The sequence below is a fragment of the Salvelinus alpinus genome, chromosome 34 (assembly GCF_045679555.1).
Source record: "Salvelinus alpinus chromosome 34, SLU_Salpinus.1, whole genome shotgun sequence".
NCBI classification, from domain to species: Eukaryota; Metazoa; Chordata; class Actinopteri; order Salmoniformes; family Salmonidae; genus Salvelinus; species Salvelinus alpinus.
The window spans coordinates 23,690,131-23,705,296 of NC_092119.1; the positions used below are offsets into that span (position 1 = coordinate 23,690,131).

General features: G+C 46.8%; 1 protein-coding gene across 5 annotated transcripts in view; it reads left to right on the forward strand.

Moving 5' to 3' along the window:
- Window positions 1–15,166, forward strand: part of LOC139563406 (homeobox protein Meis2) — a 128,159-nt gene that overhangs the window by 66,254 nt on the left and 46,739 nt on the right. The gene's annotated exons all lie outside the window — the stretch shown is intronic.

A 15,166-nucleotide genomic window follows, 5' to 3' on the forward strand; every position in this document is an offset into this window, starting at 1 on the left:
CCTCTCCTCGGCCGGCTGGTTTCTGCCTGCAGCACGTGGGAGTGTGTGTTTCAGGCCCGTCCCCGGAGGTGCATCTCTGTTACCTTTGGGGCTGGGTCACAATGGCTAATCCTGTCTTCAGGTGCCTGTTCAGCACACTGAGAGGAGAGACAGGAGAACCGGAGGTGAGCTCCTGTTACAGGAGTCCCTGACCAGGGGAGTCCCTGACCAGTCCCTGACCAGGAGTCCCTGACCACACACAGTGGTAGCCACAACATGCGCACACACAGGCACATACATACACACACACATCAAGCCCCCACTCATCAGCCCAGGTGGCTTAGCCCCTCTCTCCCTCTCTCGTTATCTCACCACTCTACTCTTTTTCTCTCGCTCACTCTCTTTCCCAGATCATTCAAACTCCTGTTCGCATTAGGGGATCCCTGATATGATCACCGTGGGGAGCTGCTCTGGTTGCCATGTCCTCTCTCCTACCTGGCACCCTCTTTGTTAAAGCCTGTCTCCCAGGGACACAGGCTGGGGTCTCCACTGTATTGAATGTATAGAGCCCTGTCATCTGGACCTGTGTCTTAGTCTGGGATTCAGCCACTGATAGAATCATTCTTTTTCATTGAGGAAAAGCCATTCGTCTCTGCACCCAGAGGCTGCCTTGTTTTATTAAGTAGCCCATCCAGACAGACAGATGTGCTCGCCACACAGCCCTGTTGGCCTATGCAAGAGTGTGTATTAACCCACAATCCTTTGGGGGAGATTATTAGGCTAGTGGTCCTTCTTCCATTGATTATCTCCACACCATTTTCCCTCCCCTCTCTCGTCCTGCTCAAATATTAAAAAGTAACAAAGCCTTTGGAAAAGCAGTGGAAGGCAAGCTCTCTCTTTTCACTGATCATTTGAAGTTACTGAGTGGGATCTCTTTAAGGCACAGTTTGAGTGGAACTAAGTAAATAAAAGTGGAGTGTTCTGTGGAGAAAGAAGAAGAAAACGGAGGTGACTGTGAAAAGATGTGTGTTTAAGCAACGACAACCGTATCGACACATGGAAGGAGGCTGATATTAGCAGATGTTAGCAATTGCAGCTCCGGCTGAGGCATTCCTCGTGTTAGAAGCAGGCTCCTAATTGCCGTAATGGACCTGGTAACCACTGACAGTAATGGAGTTGCAGGGGAACCATCCTCAGCACCTGGAGTTAGGGGCCATCACTGGCCTGGTCCGCTTCAAGATGTCCACTGTTGATTTTAACAAAATAAAAGGCCGGGTGGCTGAGGACTTCTCCCACTCTTTTCCATCCAACTCTGTCATCCCTTGTGGATGAGCTGTGTTATGGATGGTCGCCGACCCCACCTTAGCCACACCCATTCCACTGTGGTTCCTGGTATTTACTGGAGCCATTGTCCTCCACAAGTGTTTGACCTGGGGGACTTGGGGGGGCCTTAAGGGGGCTTTTGGTGGGGGTCCAGCCGGACCTGAGCAGGCAGAGATTTGAAAGTAGGCCTGTGTGTCTGTGTCTGTGATGGGCTGGCTGGGTCGCCTTTGTAGTGGTTCAGCCTGCCTGGTGAAAGGCAGCAAGGCGGCGGGCAGGGCGCTGTGGGGGGAAATGACTTCCTGAGACATTACCATCAATCACCAGACAGGTCAGCTAGTCATGCCCCTGATCCTGCCACCTGAGGGGTTGGGATGAGAGGAGTGGGGGATGGGGATGGGTGGAGTAGACAAGAGAAAGTTTGAAATGTAAAACACCAGTTAGCTAGGTGGAGAGAGTGAAGTTCCTTTATTGGAGGTCCAGGTTTGGTGTGGTGGTCAGGTCTCTCTCTCCTCTCTCTCTCTCTCTCTCTCTCTCTCTCTCTCTCTCTCTCTCTCTCTCTCTCTCTCTCTCTCTCTCTCTCTCTCTCTCTCTCTCTCTCTCTCTCTCTCTCTCTCTCTCAAAATTGACTCATTATTCATAGTACAGGCAGTCGAGTGGTGGCAAATGTAGAGGTCAGGAGAGAGCGAGAGGAGGGCGGGCAAGAGAAAAAACAACAGCTGTCTTACACCTCCAGTCGGCCTCTCTGTCTTCCTTTCTCTCTCTCTGTGAGTGAGGCATGTGAAAGAGAGAGAGAGGGAGGGGCTTGGATTACCTCAGCGAATGGTTGTGTTACAGTCCTGAGAAGGGAAGGGATGAGGAAGGGGGAGAGGAGTGGGGGTGAGGGGAGGGAGAGGGGGTGGCTCAACGAGTTGTTGAAAAGAACACAGATGCTTGTCAACAGCCTCCGAGCCTCCGAGCTCTAGCCCCAGAGGTTAATGACCCTCCCCTGCACTTTGGGGTGTGTGTGTGTGTGTGTGTGTGTGTGTGTGTGTGTGTGTGTGTGTGTGTGTGTGTGTGTGTGTGTGTGTGTGTGTGTGTGTGTGTGTGTGTGTGTGTGTGTGTGTGTGTGTGTGTGTGTGTGTGTGTGTGTGTGTGTGTGTGTGTGTGAGAAAGAGAGAGAGACCGCCAAATCTCCTAGCAGTCCCACAGAATAGTGTACGTGTCACTGCTTGTCTGTGGCAGAGGTCAGGCAAATGCCTCCAAATCCCCTTCTTTACCGCTTCCTTCAATCACTGTATTAGACTGACTAGATAGTCATACACTGAGTGACTGTGTGTGAATTAGCATAGGCTTCTCAATGGCAGAGAGAGAGAGAAAAAACAGAGAGAGGAGAGAAGCGAGCGGCAGCAGTCAGGCAAAATGGACCATTAGATTTAAGGAGTAAAAGTTCATCAGCTTTATTAATGGAAAGGTATTTAAATGAAGTATGAATTACCCAGCTTTTATGGAGTGCTGAGAGGAAAGTGGAGTGTTTTATCATCCAATGTTTTAGTGAGCTCCGCCGGGCGCTAGGATGACTGGGCTGAGGATAGGAGAAGAGGAAGAGAGGGAAAGAGAGGAGAGGAGAGGTCAGAACAGAAATACCCAGCGAGGACCCCTGAGTCCTGCGCCTGGATGCCTGCATGATTGTCACTAACATGCGTAGCTGAACGGGTTTGCCCAGGGACGGGGATGTTTTTGTGGCTTCCAGGCTTTTTCTTATTTGCGTTTCATTAGTTAACAAAACTGCCGGCATGCATAGCAGAAAAAGGTCAAGCTACGAGCGTTTTGGATTGGGCTCCCAAACCCCTCACACACACACACACACACACACACACACACACACACACACACACACACACACACACACACACACACACACACACACACACACACACACACACACACACACACACACACACACACACACACACACACACACACTCCTCACCCTGGTCTAATAAGCGATAAGCACTCCGTAGCTGATGGTCATCTTCCAATGGGGTTGCTGGGTGGCTGCCAGCTTCCTGCCTGCTTTTTCAGTGGATAAAGACTGTAACAAATGAGGGGCCTGTAGCCAGCTTCGGCCAGCTTGGTCAAAGGTCAGTACGGCCCCAGGGCAGGATCAGACCAGAAAGCACTACAGGGAGAGAGACAGAGAAAAAGAGAGGGATAGGGGGGTGGAGGGAGGGAGGGAGGATGGTAGAATGCGCTTAAAAGTATAGCCACAATTAGCTAGCCTAGAACTCTAAAAGCTACCACACCTCTCTTCTCCATTCCTCTCTTCTCTCATCAGCTCATTATACAGGCATTATAACTCCTCTGCCATCTCGTAGAACATTAAGTAAGTGAAAATCTTTAGGCATGTCTCAGTGAACAGCCACATAGTTATACACACAAACACACACACACACGGATGACTGATAGAGAGATATCTTCATTGAGACATGCAACCGTCCTGTTTAAAAGGGCATGCGTTTGTGAAAGGCATAAATGGTATCCTGCAACAGACACAACAGGTATGATGGGGTGGTGACTGATCGCGGCTGTCTTTGTTCCACCTGAGTCGCTCAAAGTGCCTGCGATTTGACATGAATAAACTTGTGGTTTACTCTCAGCGCGTCACCCCCACTTCCACGGCATGGGCCTAAGCCTGAGTGTCTGTCTGTCACAATGTTAAGAGCTTCCTTCAGTAACAGAACGGAGTCCCTGTTACTCCTTACCCCAGCAGTGTTCAGTCCATTCAGATAAACAAGGATTTGACATGGTTGAATTGAACACATTTAGAGTCGTTAACAAACAGGAAATGTCCCCTGCAGCTGTTTCTGAACGCAGCTCCTTACCCCCCCCCTCATCCCCTGTAATGGACAAATGTTATCCTGCTTAGATTTTTGACCCGAAAACCAAATAAATTGACATTACAAATGTGCTATAACATCTCCAAATAGGCTTGACATTACATACCTGCCCTGTGGGCTTTTGTTAGCCTCCACTAAGTGTTTACTGCTGTTGCCGGTGCATGGGGCAGACTGTTACAACAGAACCTAATGGCCTTTTCTGAGGCCATCTTGGAGTGTCTTTCTGAGAAAAAGAATGGAGATGTCCTTGTTGTGTATCTGAATACTTACGGTCATTAACTTAATACTCAAGTGGAGGGAGAGTCCATCAAGTGCCACTTTCAGGACCTCGTCTAGCATAGGGGAACAAACCGCTCCTTCTCTCCCCCCACAAATTAACCTGTGCCACTGCTCCTTGATCAAATCCCACTTTATTCCTTCTTGGGGAAGTTAAACAATGTTTAGAGGACACAATAGAGAAGGGAAAAGTTAGGGGAACTCTTTATGTTGATACTAAGACTCATTCACAACAGACTGGAGAGGCTAGGAGGTGAAGTACTGCCGGCGCTGGTTTACAGTCGTCTGACCCTATTGCTCTCGACTTACCCAGAAGCCCCTTGGAGGGGCACTGAGATTCCTGGGACACTCAGCGTGTAATAACCTTGTCCTGTTTCACGCAGACTAAATATATTAAAGTATGGAGCAGGGAAGTTCAGGCCCTGGGGAGAGGGACGATGGGGGAGTTATATAATGTAACAGGGTTGTTCAGAGGTAGTTAGATGCCTAATGGTGTCCTATATGGGACATGTGAGGTCTAGGGTTGGTTTGGGACTTATGAGTCCCAGCTTTACTGATACTGTGAGACTTTTCAATCTCCTGGAGAAAAATACACATTAGATGGGTTGTGTGCTTTTGTAGCAACACATGAAGAGTGAAGCCTGTCTCCTACAACATGAAGGACTAAGTCTTTCTATAGGGCAATTTTTCCCTTCCTTTATCCTTGCCTGGGGCTAGAACAGATTCTCTTTCATCCCATTTGTGTACAATAGCCAGGTGGATCTGGACACCATTAAGTTAACATGAGAACTTTCAGGCTCCTCCTAGACCTTGGAAGTTGCAGCCTGAGGTCAGTTTGTTAGCCTGCTAGCCTGTAAGTCTGCTCACAGATTCCCTGCTTTACAATGTGTGCTCAGGTCATTAAAGTGGTGTTGGTGTTTATCCCGCTAGCAGTGAACTGGGCCTTTTAGCGTGCTAGCAGAGGCTCCCAATCACTTTATGACTGGCAATAGTGGCAAATGGTGTGGATATGGGGGTTCCTGAATGATAGGCCAGTGAGATGGGCCCTTTCCCTTTTAATTGGCCCTGGGTGACTGTACCAGCCCCCTAATGACTAGCTTATAGACCCTAAAAGTCACTTACAGAGTATAGATGAATGACCTCACACCCACAGCTGCAAGCTGTGCAGAACCAAAGATGGCCGCCCTTTCTGTACTGATACACTGCTACAGTCTTTAAAAAATCCCGCAAATAACACTAGAACTGCTGGGCCTCGAGGGACCCCCTTCAAGCTAACGAGCAGTCAATCTGACTGCAACATTCTAACAGTGTAATTAATACATTTCATATAAGCTTTCGCTAAAATAATAATTTGGTTGTGTTCAATTTGGTTGGGGTATTTTTTATAAAATTCCCCAACCACAAAGAAGCACAGACAGCAAAATGAAATGATGAAAACAGTAGCCTAAACATCATTATATGTGCCAGTGTGCTTGATAATTATCACAAAAGCAATAATGGCATTATAATGAATGAAACAAATATTATTGTCAGCTCGTGCTTACATGGTGTGCGTTTTCACGCAATAACATCAGTTGGAATTCAGTTCGTGGTCGTCCCTTGTCTTAACAATCAACACAAATCTCTGCCACTTTCACTTGCTTGACACACTTCCCAGAAACAAGTCGCTTGCAGGTGACACAGGTGACTTGGGTTCTGTGCTTTGTGCATCTGGCCATGTCTCCTCTGGCTCGCGCAAAGGCTTGTGTGGAATCTCTGTTGCTGCCTTGGCCCTCATATGTCTCTCACATAATAGCCCGTATGCCAGACTCCTGATGAAGTCTCTTCTGGGCATGGTGTTGAACAACACGTGTGCATGGATAGCATCCAAGTCAAGCATGTTGTAGAACACAGCAACAGGCCCGCGGCAGGTGCGTCCTTTCAAAGCCGTGTCATCTGATCCAAAACGTCCACACCAACCTATTGAACAGAGTAGAGTAAAAAAACATTAGGATTATTTTCCCATAGGAAAAACAACATGTTTGATACATAAGAGCATAATGCATTGCATAAGTTTATCTATATATGGCAATGCGTATTATGTAATATTGTAGAGCGTAATAGTATCCGGTTTTCTCTTTATTGTGTCTCTGTCGATGGCAACTGTCGGATGCATGCTGCTCATGTTAGAAATGTTCTTTCTTGCCTTGCATTGTCTTATCATTCTTCAGCTGTGCAGGTGCTTTATTTTGCGCAGAAGGTGGGAGCTGCCGTCTCGCTTTGTTAATGGTACTGACTATGCTTGTTCTATTTGTTAATGGTACTGACTATGCTTGTTCTATTTGTTAATGGTACTGACTATGCTTGTTCTATTTGTTAATGGTACTGACTATGCTTGTTCTATTTGTTAATGGTACTGACTATGCTTGTTCTATTTGTTAATTGTACTGACTATGCTTGTTCTATTTGTTAATGGTACTGACTATGCTTGTTCTATTTGTTAATGGTACTGACTATGCTTGTTCTATTTGTTAATGGTACTGACTATGCTTGTTCTATTTGCAAGCAACTTGTTTACTAATGTCAGTGAAGTGAAGAAATGTTCCATGCTGACAGTTCTCCCCGTGCCAACCTAAGGTTCCACAAGCCTCATCGCCACATTCTGACACTCGCTCACCTGCTGCCCCATGTGGATCTTTTCCCAGATATGGAAAGCCGTTCAGCATATACTTGGTGTCAATGTCAATACTTAATTCCAAACTTGTCGGGTTTACTCACAATGTATTGTGCAAAGTGCAACAAGCAACAGTGATGTTCTCTCCTGGTTTGTAACATGCAATGCTGTTCTGTACGAACTTGTTCCAAATGTCGGATACCATGGCGAATCTGTCTGTTTCCAGTCGTCACCTTCTCATTTCTTTGTCATCAAAATGGAAGTAACACATGATCTCTCTGAAGCAATCCCGTGACATGGTTTCTCCAAAGAAAGGTATCCCATACATGTCTGACCAGAAGCATATGCCATATATACGCTCCTTCCACCGAATGCTCCACGGACATACAGGATTGATATTAACGCTTGCAGCTCATCAACAGACAGATCCCAGGCAGTGTCTCCTTGCTCCGTGTGCGCCTCAGCCACAGTACAGTCCCTGATGTGCTGTAGCATGTCCATGTCACATACATGTAAACAACAAAAGCAGGTGAGTGCGTTGCTCATGTTGTTTTTTGCTTGAGATGTAGGGCCTGCTCTCTCAGTGATGACAATCTCTCCAGCTTGTTCGATCCAAACAGTGCCATCCCTTTCTCTCCCTTGTCTCACAGTTTCATTTGGTGGTGTCATGGGCACCTGCTCAGTGTGCAACGTTCTGCCTTTTTTGGGCTTAGGCCTCGGAGGTGTAGGTTTAGGCTGAGGCTCAGAATCAGAAGACAAATCTCACTGTGTACTCCAAGTAGGCCTAGAGTAGACTAATAACCAAGCATGGATTCAGTGGACTGATATAGGGTACACTGTTTTGAGATGATACTTAGAATAGACCAATAAAATAGAATGGCCCACCCTGTTCTTCATTCACAATTTATTACATTATTATGCATCGTTTGCTTCTCCTCACTCATCAACTCACCCATTCTCCCCATCATACTTTACTTCATTTATTTCATCTGTTGTTATACTGTCAGGAGAATGAGCGGAGCAGGTCCTACTGTCAGGAGAATGAGCGGAGCAGGGCCTACTGTCAGGAGAATGAGCGGAGCAGGCCCTACTGTCAGGAGAATGAGCGGAGCAGGCCCTACTGTCAGGAGAATGAGCGGAGCAGGCCCTACTGTCAGGAGAATGAGCGGAGCAGGCCCTACTGTCAGGAGAATGAGCGGAGCAGGCCCTACTGTCAGGAGAATGAGCGGAGCAGGCCCTACTGTCAGGAGAATGAGCGGAGCAGGCCCTATTGTCAGGAGAATGAGCGGAGCAGGCCCTACTGTCAGGAGAATGAGCGGAGCAGGCCCTACTGTCAGGAGAATGAGCGGAGCAGGCCCTACTGTCAGGAGAATGAGCGGAGCAGGTCCTACTGTCAGGAGAATGAGCGGAGCAGGCCCTACTGTCAGGAGAATGAGCGGAGCAGGCCCTACTGTCGGGAAAAGGAGCGGAGCAGGCTCTGCTGTCAGGAGAATAAGCGGAGCAGGCCCTACTGTCAGGAGAATGAGCGGAGCAGGCCCTACTGTCGGGAGAATGAGCGGAGCAGGTCCTACTGTTGGCAAAAATGAGTGGAGCAGGCCTTACTGTCAGGAGAATGAGCGGAAGCAGGCCCTACTGTCAGGAGGATGAGCGGAGCAGGCCCTACTGTCAGGAGAATGAGCGGAGCAGGCCCTACTGTCAGGAGAATGAGCGGAGCAGGCCCTACTGTCATGAGAATGAGCGGAGCAGGCCCTACTGTCAGGAGAATGAGCGGAGCAGGCCCTACTGTCAGGAGAATGAGCGGAGCAGGCCCTACTGTCAGGAGAATGAGCGGAGCAGGCCCTACTATCGGGAGAATGAGCGGAGCAGGTCCTACTGTCGGGAGAATGAGCGGAGTAGGCCCTACTGTCGGGCGAAGAGGGGGGAAAACCAATCAAATAATGACATTCCCTCCTATTTTATTTGTATTTATTTTATTTAACCTTCATTTAACTAGGCAAGTCAGTTAAGAAGAAGGAAAAAGGAAACCGCAAGTCAGTTAAGAACAAATTAAGAACAAATTCTTATTTACAATGACGCCCTACCCCGGCCTAAAACTGGTTATAACTCCAATTCTGTTTGTGATATTAAGATTCTAACAATGACAGTGTGTTATATAGACTTATTTAGGAAAAGTCAAAGATGGAGGGGGGTATTTATGACCAGTCCAAATGACTGCTTTAGCGGTTCTAGTGTTAAACGCAATAGAAACCCATTACTTTTTCATGAAAATGGACTGTAATTTTAATTTTGCCATGTAAAGCCATTGATGAAGTTTTCATGGGGCAGTACAAAGTGTGCCTGAGTGTTGACATCAGGCAAGATCTGAGCTCCGGTGCCCCACAGCAGCCAGTTACCAACAACAAAGCAGCAGAAAGAGTCTGGTCTGAAAAAGCAGGCCAAATTCCTGCCCTGTAGGACCCGGCTTAAAGTGTGAGCGGAAAATTTCAAAGGAGGAGAGGAGAAGAGAAGAGAGAGAAGAGGAGGCCAGACTGGCTGGTGTTGAGTGTGGGGAGGATAGCCGCCGGGGCCGTCGATACGGAGGGAGAGACGGAGAAAGGGAAAGAGGGGGAGAGAGAGAGAAATAGAGAGAGACCAGGCCCCCTCTGAAAGGATGGGGGTATCGTATTCCTTGATGCACTTGATCAGATGATTAAACAGGCCCATCTCTATGGCTGAGGGCCACACCTGAGACAAGAGTCTGGAAAACCACACACACAACCACGTGAGCCATTTGTCCCCTCAGATACAAGGGTCTCCCCAACGACTCCATCCACCTGCTCCCCATATTCTGTTCAAGTCTGTGGTAACACCACACACTACCTTTCCCACAGCGGATCGTTCCTTACGTAGTTGATAAGAAGGATGTTATCATCAGGAGATATACAGTACAGTACATCGTAAAACTCTCTCTCCTCTGATTGGCTGCTGGGTGTAGGCCATTACCATGAGCCTCAGCCCCTCTGTTTGCTCATCTGCCCCCCACCCATCCTCCCTACCTCCCCCCCGCTCCCTCCCTCCTTCCCTCCCTCCCTCCCTCCTTCCCAGGGGCAACAGTTTGCTTGGCAGGTGTGGGGGTATTCTGGAGTAGCTGCTCTAGAAACTTGCACCATCTCCAGTGAACATAAATGGATGGTATAGAGCAAACGGGCTGACTGGCTGGGGGCAGGGAGCCCAATGCAGGAGGCCAGCCAGCGATTGTTGAGCTGAGTTGAGTTAAGACTGTAGCAGACTGTATTCTATAGAATGGAATACAGTGGTATGTATGGCTGGTATAGAGCAGAGGCTATGGTGTATGTGTACAGGGAATGGATGGGGTCTGGATTCCTGCTGGATGGTTGTGTGAGAGTGTGTGCATCCGTGTTTGTGTGTTTGTGTGTGTGTGCGTGTGGGTCTGTTTGTCTGGCATAGTGTCAGACAGTTTAAAAGCAACAGAGGTTGAGTCATTGAGTCATGTGGCATTCTTGCCTGTTTTCTCCCTGTTGTCAGGAAGAAGCTTAGTCCCCAGGAAAATAAAACAAACACTAACCCCCCCCCCCCCCCAACCCCCTCCACCCACCTAAAATCCCCCACACAAAGACACACAGACACAGGAAGAGCGGAGGAGAGGAAAGAAGTATATAGCCGCCAAAGACGTGTCTTTGAGTTTCAACAACAAGCAAGGTTTCACAAAATATAGACCTACATTTCAGTCTTAAAGGTAAAAATGGACTATAATGAAATAGCTACAACGTAACAATTATTATATTGTCAATTGTCAGTCCATTGGACTTTGTAAGACTCCAGGCTGATGAACTAAATCCAACAATTCAAGGAAATGGCTTTCATGATGAAATGCATTCCCATCACAAAATAAACTTGCTACGGTGCATAGTAATCAAACGATGAGTGGTAACTTCAAATTGTCAAATTGGATATATGTATGCCATATCTATCAGATCTACACTCAGTATACCAAACATTAGGAACACCTTCCTAATATTGAGTTACACATGCTTTCAAGTAGAATGATAGATCTATAACCCTCATTTCTATGTGAAGTTGGGACGCCCAAAAAAACTCCATATTGCCACTTTAACAAGTGACATCAATAAGGGATCATACATTTCACCTGGTCAGTCTATGTCATGGAAATAGGTGTTCTTAATGTTTTGTATACTCAGTCTATATGAAATGCCTCCGTCTATTCAATCTCATTGTCATTTGTCATAAAAGTAATATCTGTCATAATATTAATAATGGCATATTTATATTTAAAATGTGGCAATCTTACTCCAACTCTATGCAGAATGCATATTAAAATGTCATGCCTTTATTTTATTATTTTTATTTAGACTGTGAATATTATTATTGTCACTTTGATTAAAACACAAATAAGATTGCAATCAATTTGGAAAATATATGAAATCCTACATTTGAATAATACATTGGTGCATAAAGCAGTATAGAAGATCCACACACACATGATTGCAATATGGTCCCACCAAACCCTATCAACACAATAAGCAATACTGTCAAAAATATTTGACACTTAGACAGTTATCACGTCAGTTTGCTAAGTGGCGTTGTTATTAAATACTGTTGAAATAAAGATTGGGAAGATATATTGTTTTAATAAGCCTATAGTGACAAGGATGGGACAAAATCACACCAATCAACACAATGCAGAGAAACAAACAAATGGTTGGTGGTGTGTTGCCATGGCATCAGGGGTAAACAGCCAATGGGCTGTGATTTCCTGGGAGGGATGTTGGGAGGGATTCATTAGCATGGAATGGGTTTGCAGGACACCGTGACCCTGTGGCCTGGTACTATCATTCATGTCACCATGTCACACTGGCCATGCCGCTGATGATGTCATCCATCAGCTAGGGTCTGCAGTAGGCTCAGAGTGAAGGGATGGGGGTGAAGGGGTGTGGGTGAGAGGCCAGGGTAATGGCTGGGGGTGTATAGGGAGCAGTGTGTTGTGGGGATTAACACTGTACTGTATATACATTTGATACATAGCAAATAAATCCAGTAGATTTCAATGGGTGGGTCTGCAGGAGGAGTGACAGTGATGATGGAAGCCTAGCTCAGCTGGTAATGTGCAGCAACCGCAGGGGCATTACATTCAGCACTATCAGAGAGCACAGAGAGCTTCACACCCTGTAATCTGGCCAACAGAGCCGACACACACACACGCACAAGATCTCAGTCTGGCAGAACACGATCCACCTCCATCACTAGTGTGAATTGTTTGTATGTGTGTGTTTGTATGTGTGTGTGTGTGTGTACTACGGGGTGTATCTGTGGGTGAGATAGTAGAAATGAAAGGAGCATGGTGGTGGGATAGCGCATGCTTGTGCCATTAACGTGCTTCTGCGTAATTAACAGATCTGTTTCCATTGCAGGAGGCCGGCCCCGCGCTGGCTTGGGAAATAAAATGTAGCACTCATTTCTAGGCCTAATTATTTATAGACTGGATGGAGAGGTTTACATTTTCAGGATATTGGTTTTGGTGTTTGTAACTCGCTCTATTGATTCCATTCAAAGCTAGCTGAGGGAGATTTTCAATAACCTCTTTGATCTCTTTGGGTTTGGTTTGTGTTCCATCCATTAAGAAATCATGTCACACACACACTTCTGACGGTGGGCGGACATCTTAGGAAAGAGAAAACCAATCACCAATCAAAAACACTGAATGATTTATTATTTTCGACTTAACACAGTTGTCTCTCACTCAGAGGATATCTTTCTCGGGTTTTCATATTTTTTCTTTGACATTGGTGATTTACTGTCGTAGATTTTTTGCGGAGGCAATTAACGTATATAACCTGCCCAGGGACTGCGGTTGAAAATTAGCCGGCTGGCTAAAACCGGCACTTTTACTGAAACGTTGATTAATGTGCACTGTCCCTGTAAAAATAAAATCAACTCAACAACGTGATGAGGTTGCTCAGGAGGCTACATACCCTTTCTCAAATTTCATGGCTGCTATGGCCATGTAACAGCTAGCCTACGATGATGGCCTAGTTCTCTGGGTTGTGTGTACACAGCATTGCTCTACACCCCAGCCTTTATTACCTCCTAGACTCTCCATTTTGTGTGGCCGCGATTTTCAGAGCCCCCATGCTTAAAGGAAAGCTGCCACAACGTGAACGTGTGGGTGGCCTACAGTCTCTCAGTCATAAAAACAGTAGGGAACAAGAGAGACGGAGAAATAGAGAGGGAGGAGGAGGGGATCTGGAAGAATGAATAGGGGGGTGGCTGTAAACTGTAAGACACAGTGTGTGTGTGTGTGTGTGTGTGTGTGTGTGTGTGTGTGTGTGTGTGTGTGTGTGTGTGTGTGTGTGTGTGTGTGTGTGTGTGTGTGTGTGTGTGTGTGTGTGTGTGTGTGTGAGGCGGGGGGTCTGGTGGAGGAATAGGACTTTTTAGTGTTGTGTCTATGTGGTCAGAGTAAATCTCCTTACTCAGGGCTTTTTGCAGCGAGGGGCTTTAACATCCCCACTCTCCTTGATGAGGCATCTTTCTTGTTTGTTCAAACCATTTATTATGTGGTTCTGCTGGCCACGGCGTGACACGGACCGCTGTATTTATCACCCGACCCGGCTGACAGTGGGGCGATTGATGACGGGGTCTGAGCCTGAGAGGCTGAGGAAACCTTAATACAATGTAAATGACCCACTCCCATTTCCAATCTGGCCCTGTCTGCTCTCCTCACCTCCGCTCCCCATTAGTGTGTGTGTGTGTGTGTGTGTGTGTGTGTGTGTGTGTGTGTGTGTGTGTGTGTGTGTGTGTGTGTGTGTGTGTGTGTGTGTGTGTGTGTGTGTGTGTGTGTGTGTGTGTGTGTGTGGCCGAGGTCATTGCTAATGTGAAAAGCCAGGCAAACTGAGAGTGGAGGAAAGGTCCCTACTCTTATTACATGCTGTTGTGCAGAGATGAAAGGGAAAAAGACAAACACACGCTCATAAAGGTGGACACACACACACACACACTCACACACACTCACTCACACACACTCACAAACACACACAGAAAAAAAGCCCTGACTGCCTCAGCCAAGGTAATGTCAGCACCTGGCAATCAAACAATGTATTTCTATGTAAGCATTATCATCTTTCTTTGTTAATGATTTTAGCATATTAAAAGGGACTGCATACACAAGTAGAAATCAGATGAATCCTCCTTGCAGCCTGGGTTCATCATTTGTCCAATCCCAGCCCTGTTTGTTATTGAGCACATTCCTCAAATGTTTTTTCTTCTTTCATTTAATTAAAATGGGCAAATTGAGACAGACAATGTTACCTGAAGAAATGTTCCAGTGTTTGTTCTACTGAGAGGATAGAACAAGCTCTATTATACTGCGTATATTGTTGTAGCTGTAAATTAGGAAATGGTTATTGAGCAACAATTACATGTTGAAGTAATGTTATATTGAAAAGTATAGGTTCAAACTGACATTGCTAGAAGTTGCTTTCATATGAATTTCCTGAACCGGTCTGGTGGAAGAAACAAAGTAAAGGTTACTGTGGGAGAGGGAGGAGAGAGGATGGAGGAGGGAGGGGGGGTGGGAGAGGGAGGAGGGAGGAATGGTGGCAGAGGGAGGAGGGAGGAGGGGTGGGAGAGGGAGGAAGGGTGGCAGAGGGAGGAGGGAGGAGGGGTGGGAGAGGGAGGAGGGAGGAAGGGTGGCAGAGGGAGGAGGGGTGGGAGAGGGAGGGGGAGAAGGGGTGTGGGAGGGAGGAGGGGTGGGTTAGGGTAAAGCGGGTGTCGATGGATTTTCAACCCATCCCAAAAATTTGTAGGATTACGGTGTCGCCTTTTACACCCCTATGTGTGTCGTGTGTGTGTGCATGCCATGCATACATGTATGTGTGTGTGTGTGTTTCATGTGTGCGGCGCGGCTGAATGAAACGCATAGCCTAATCTGTCCCTTAAAGACATCTGTCACCAGCGATCACTGTTGTAGCGAGAGCAGAGAGAGCAGGGAGACAGACACAACAGGCCCAAGGTCTCCCATTTATATCATCTCATATTTGCTATA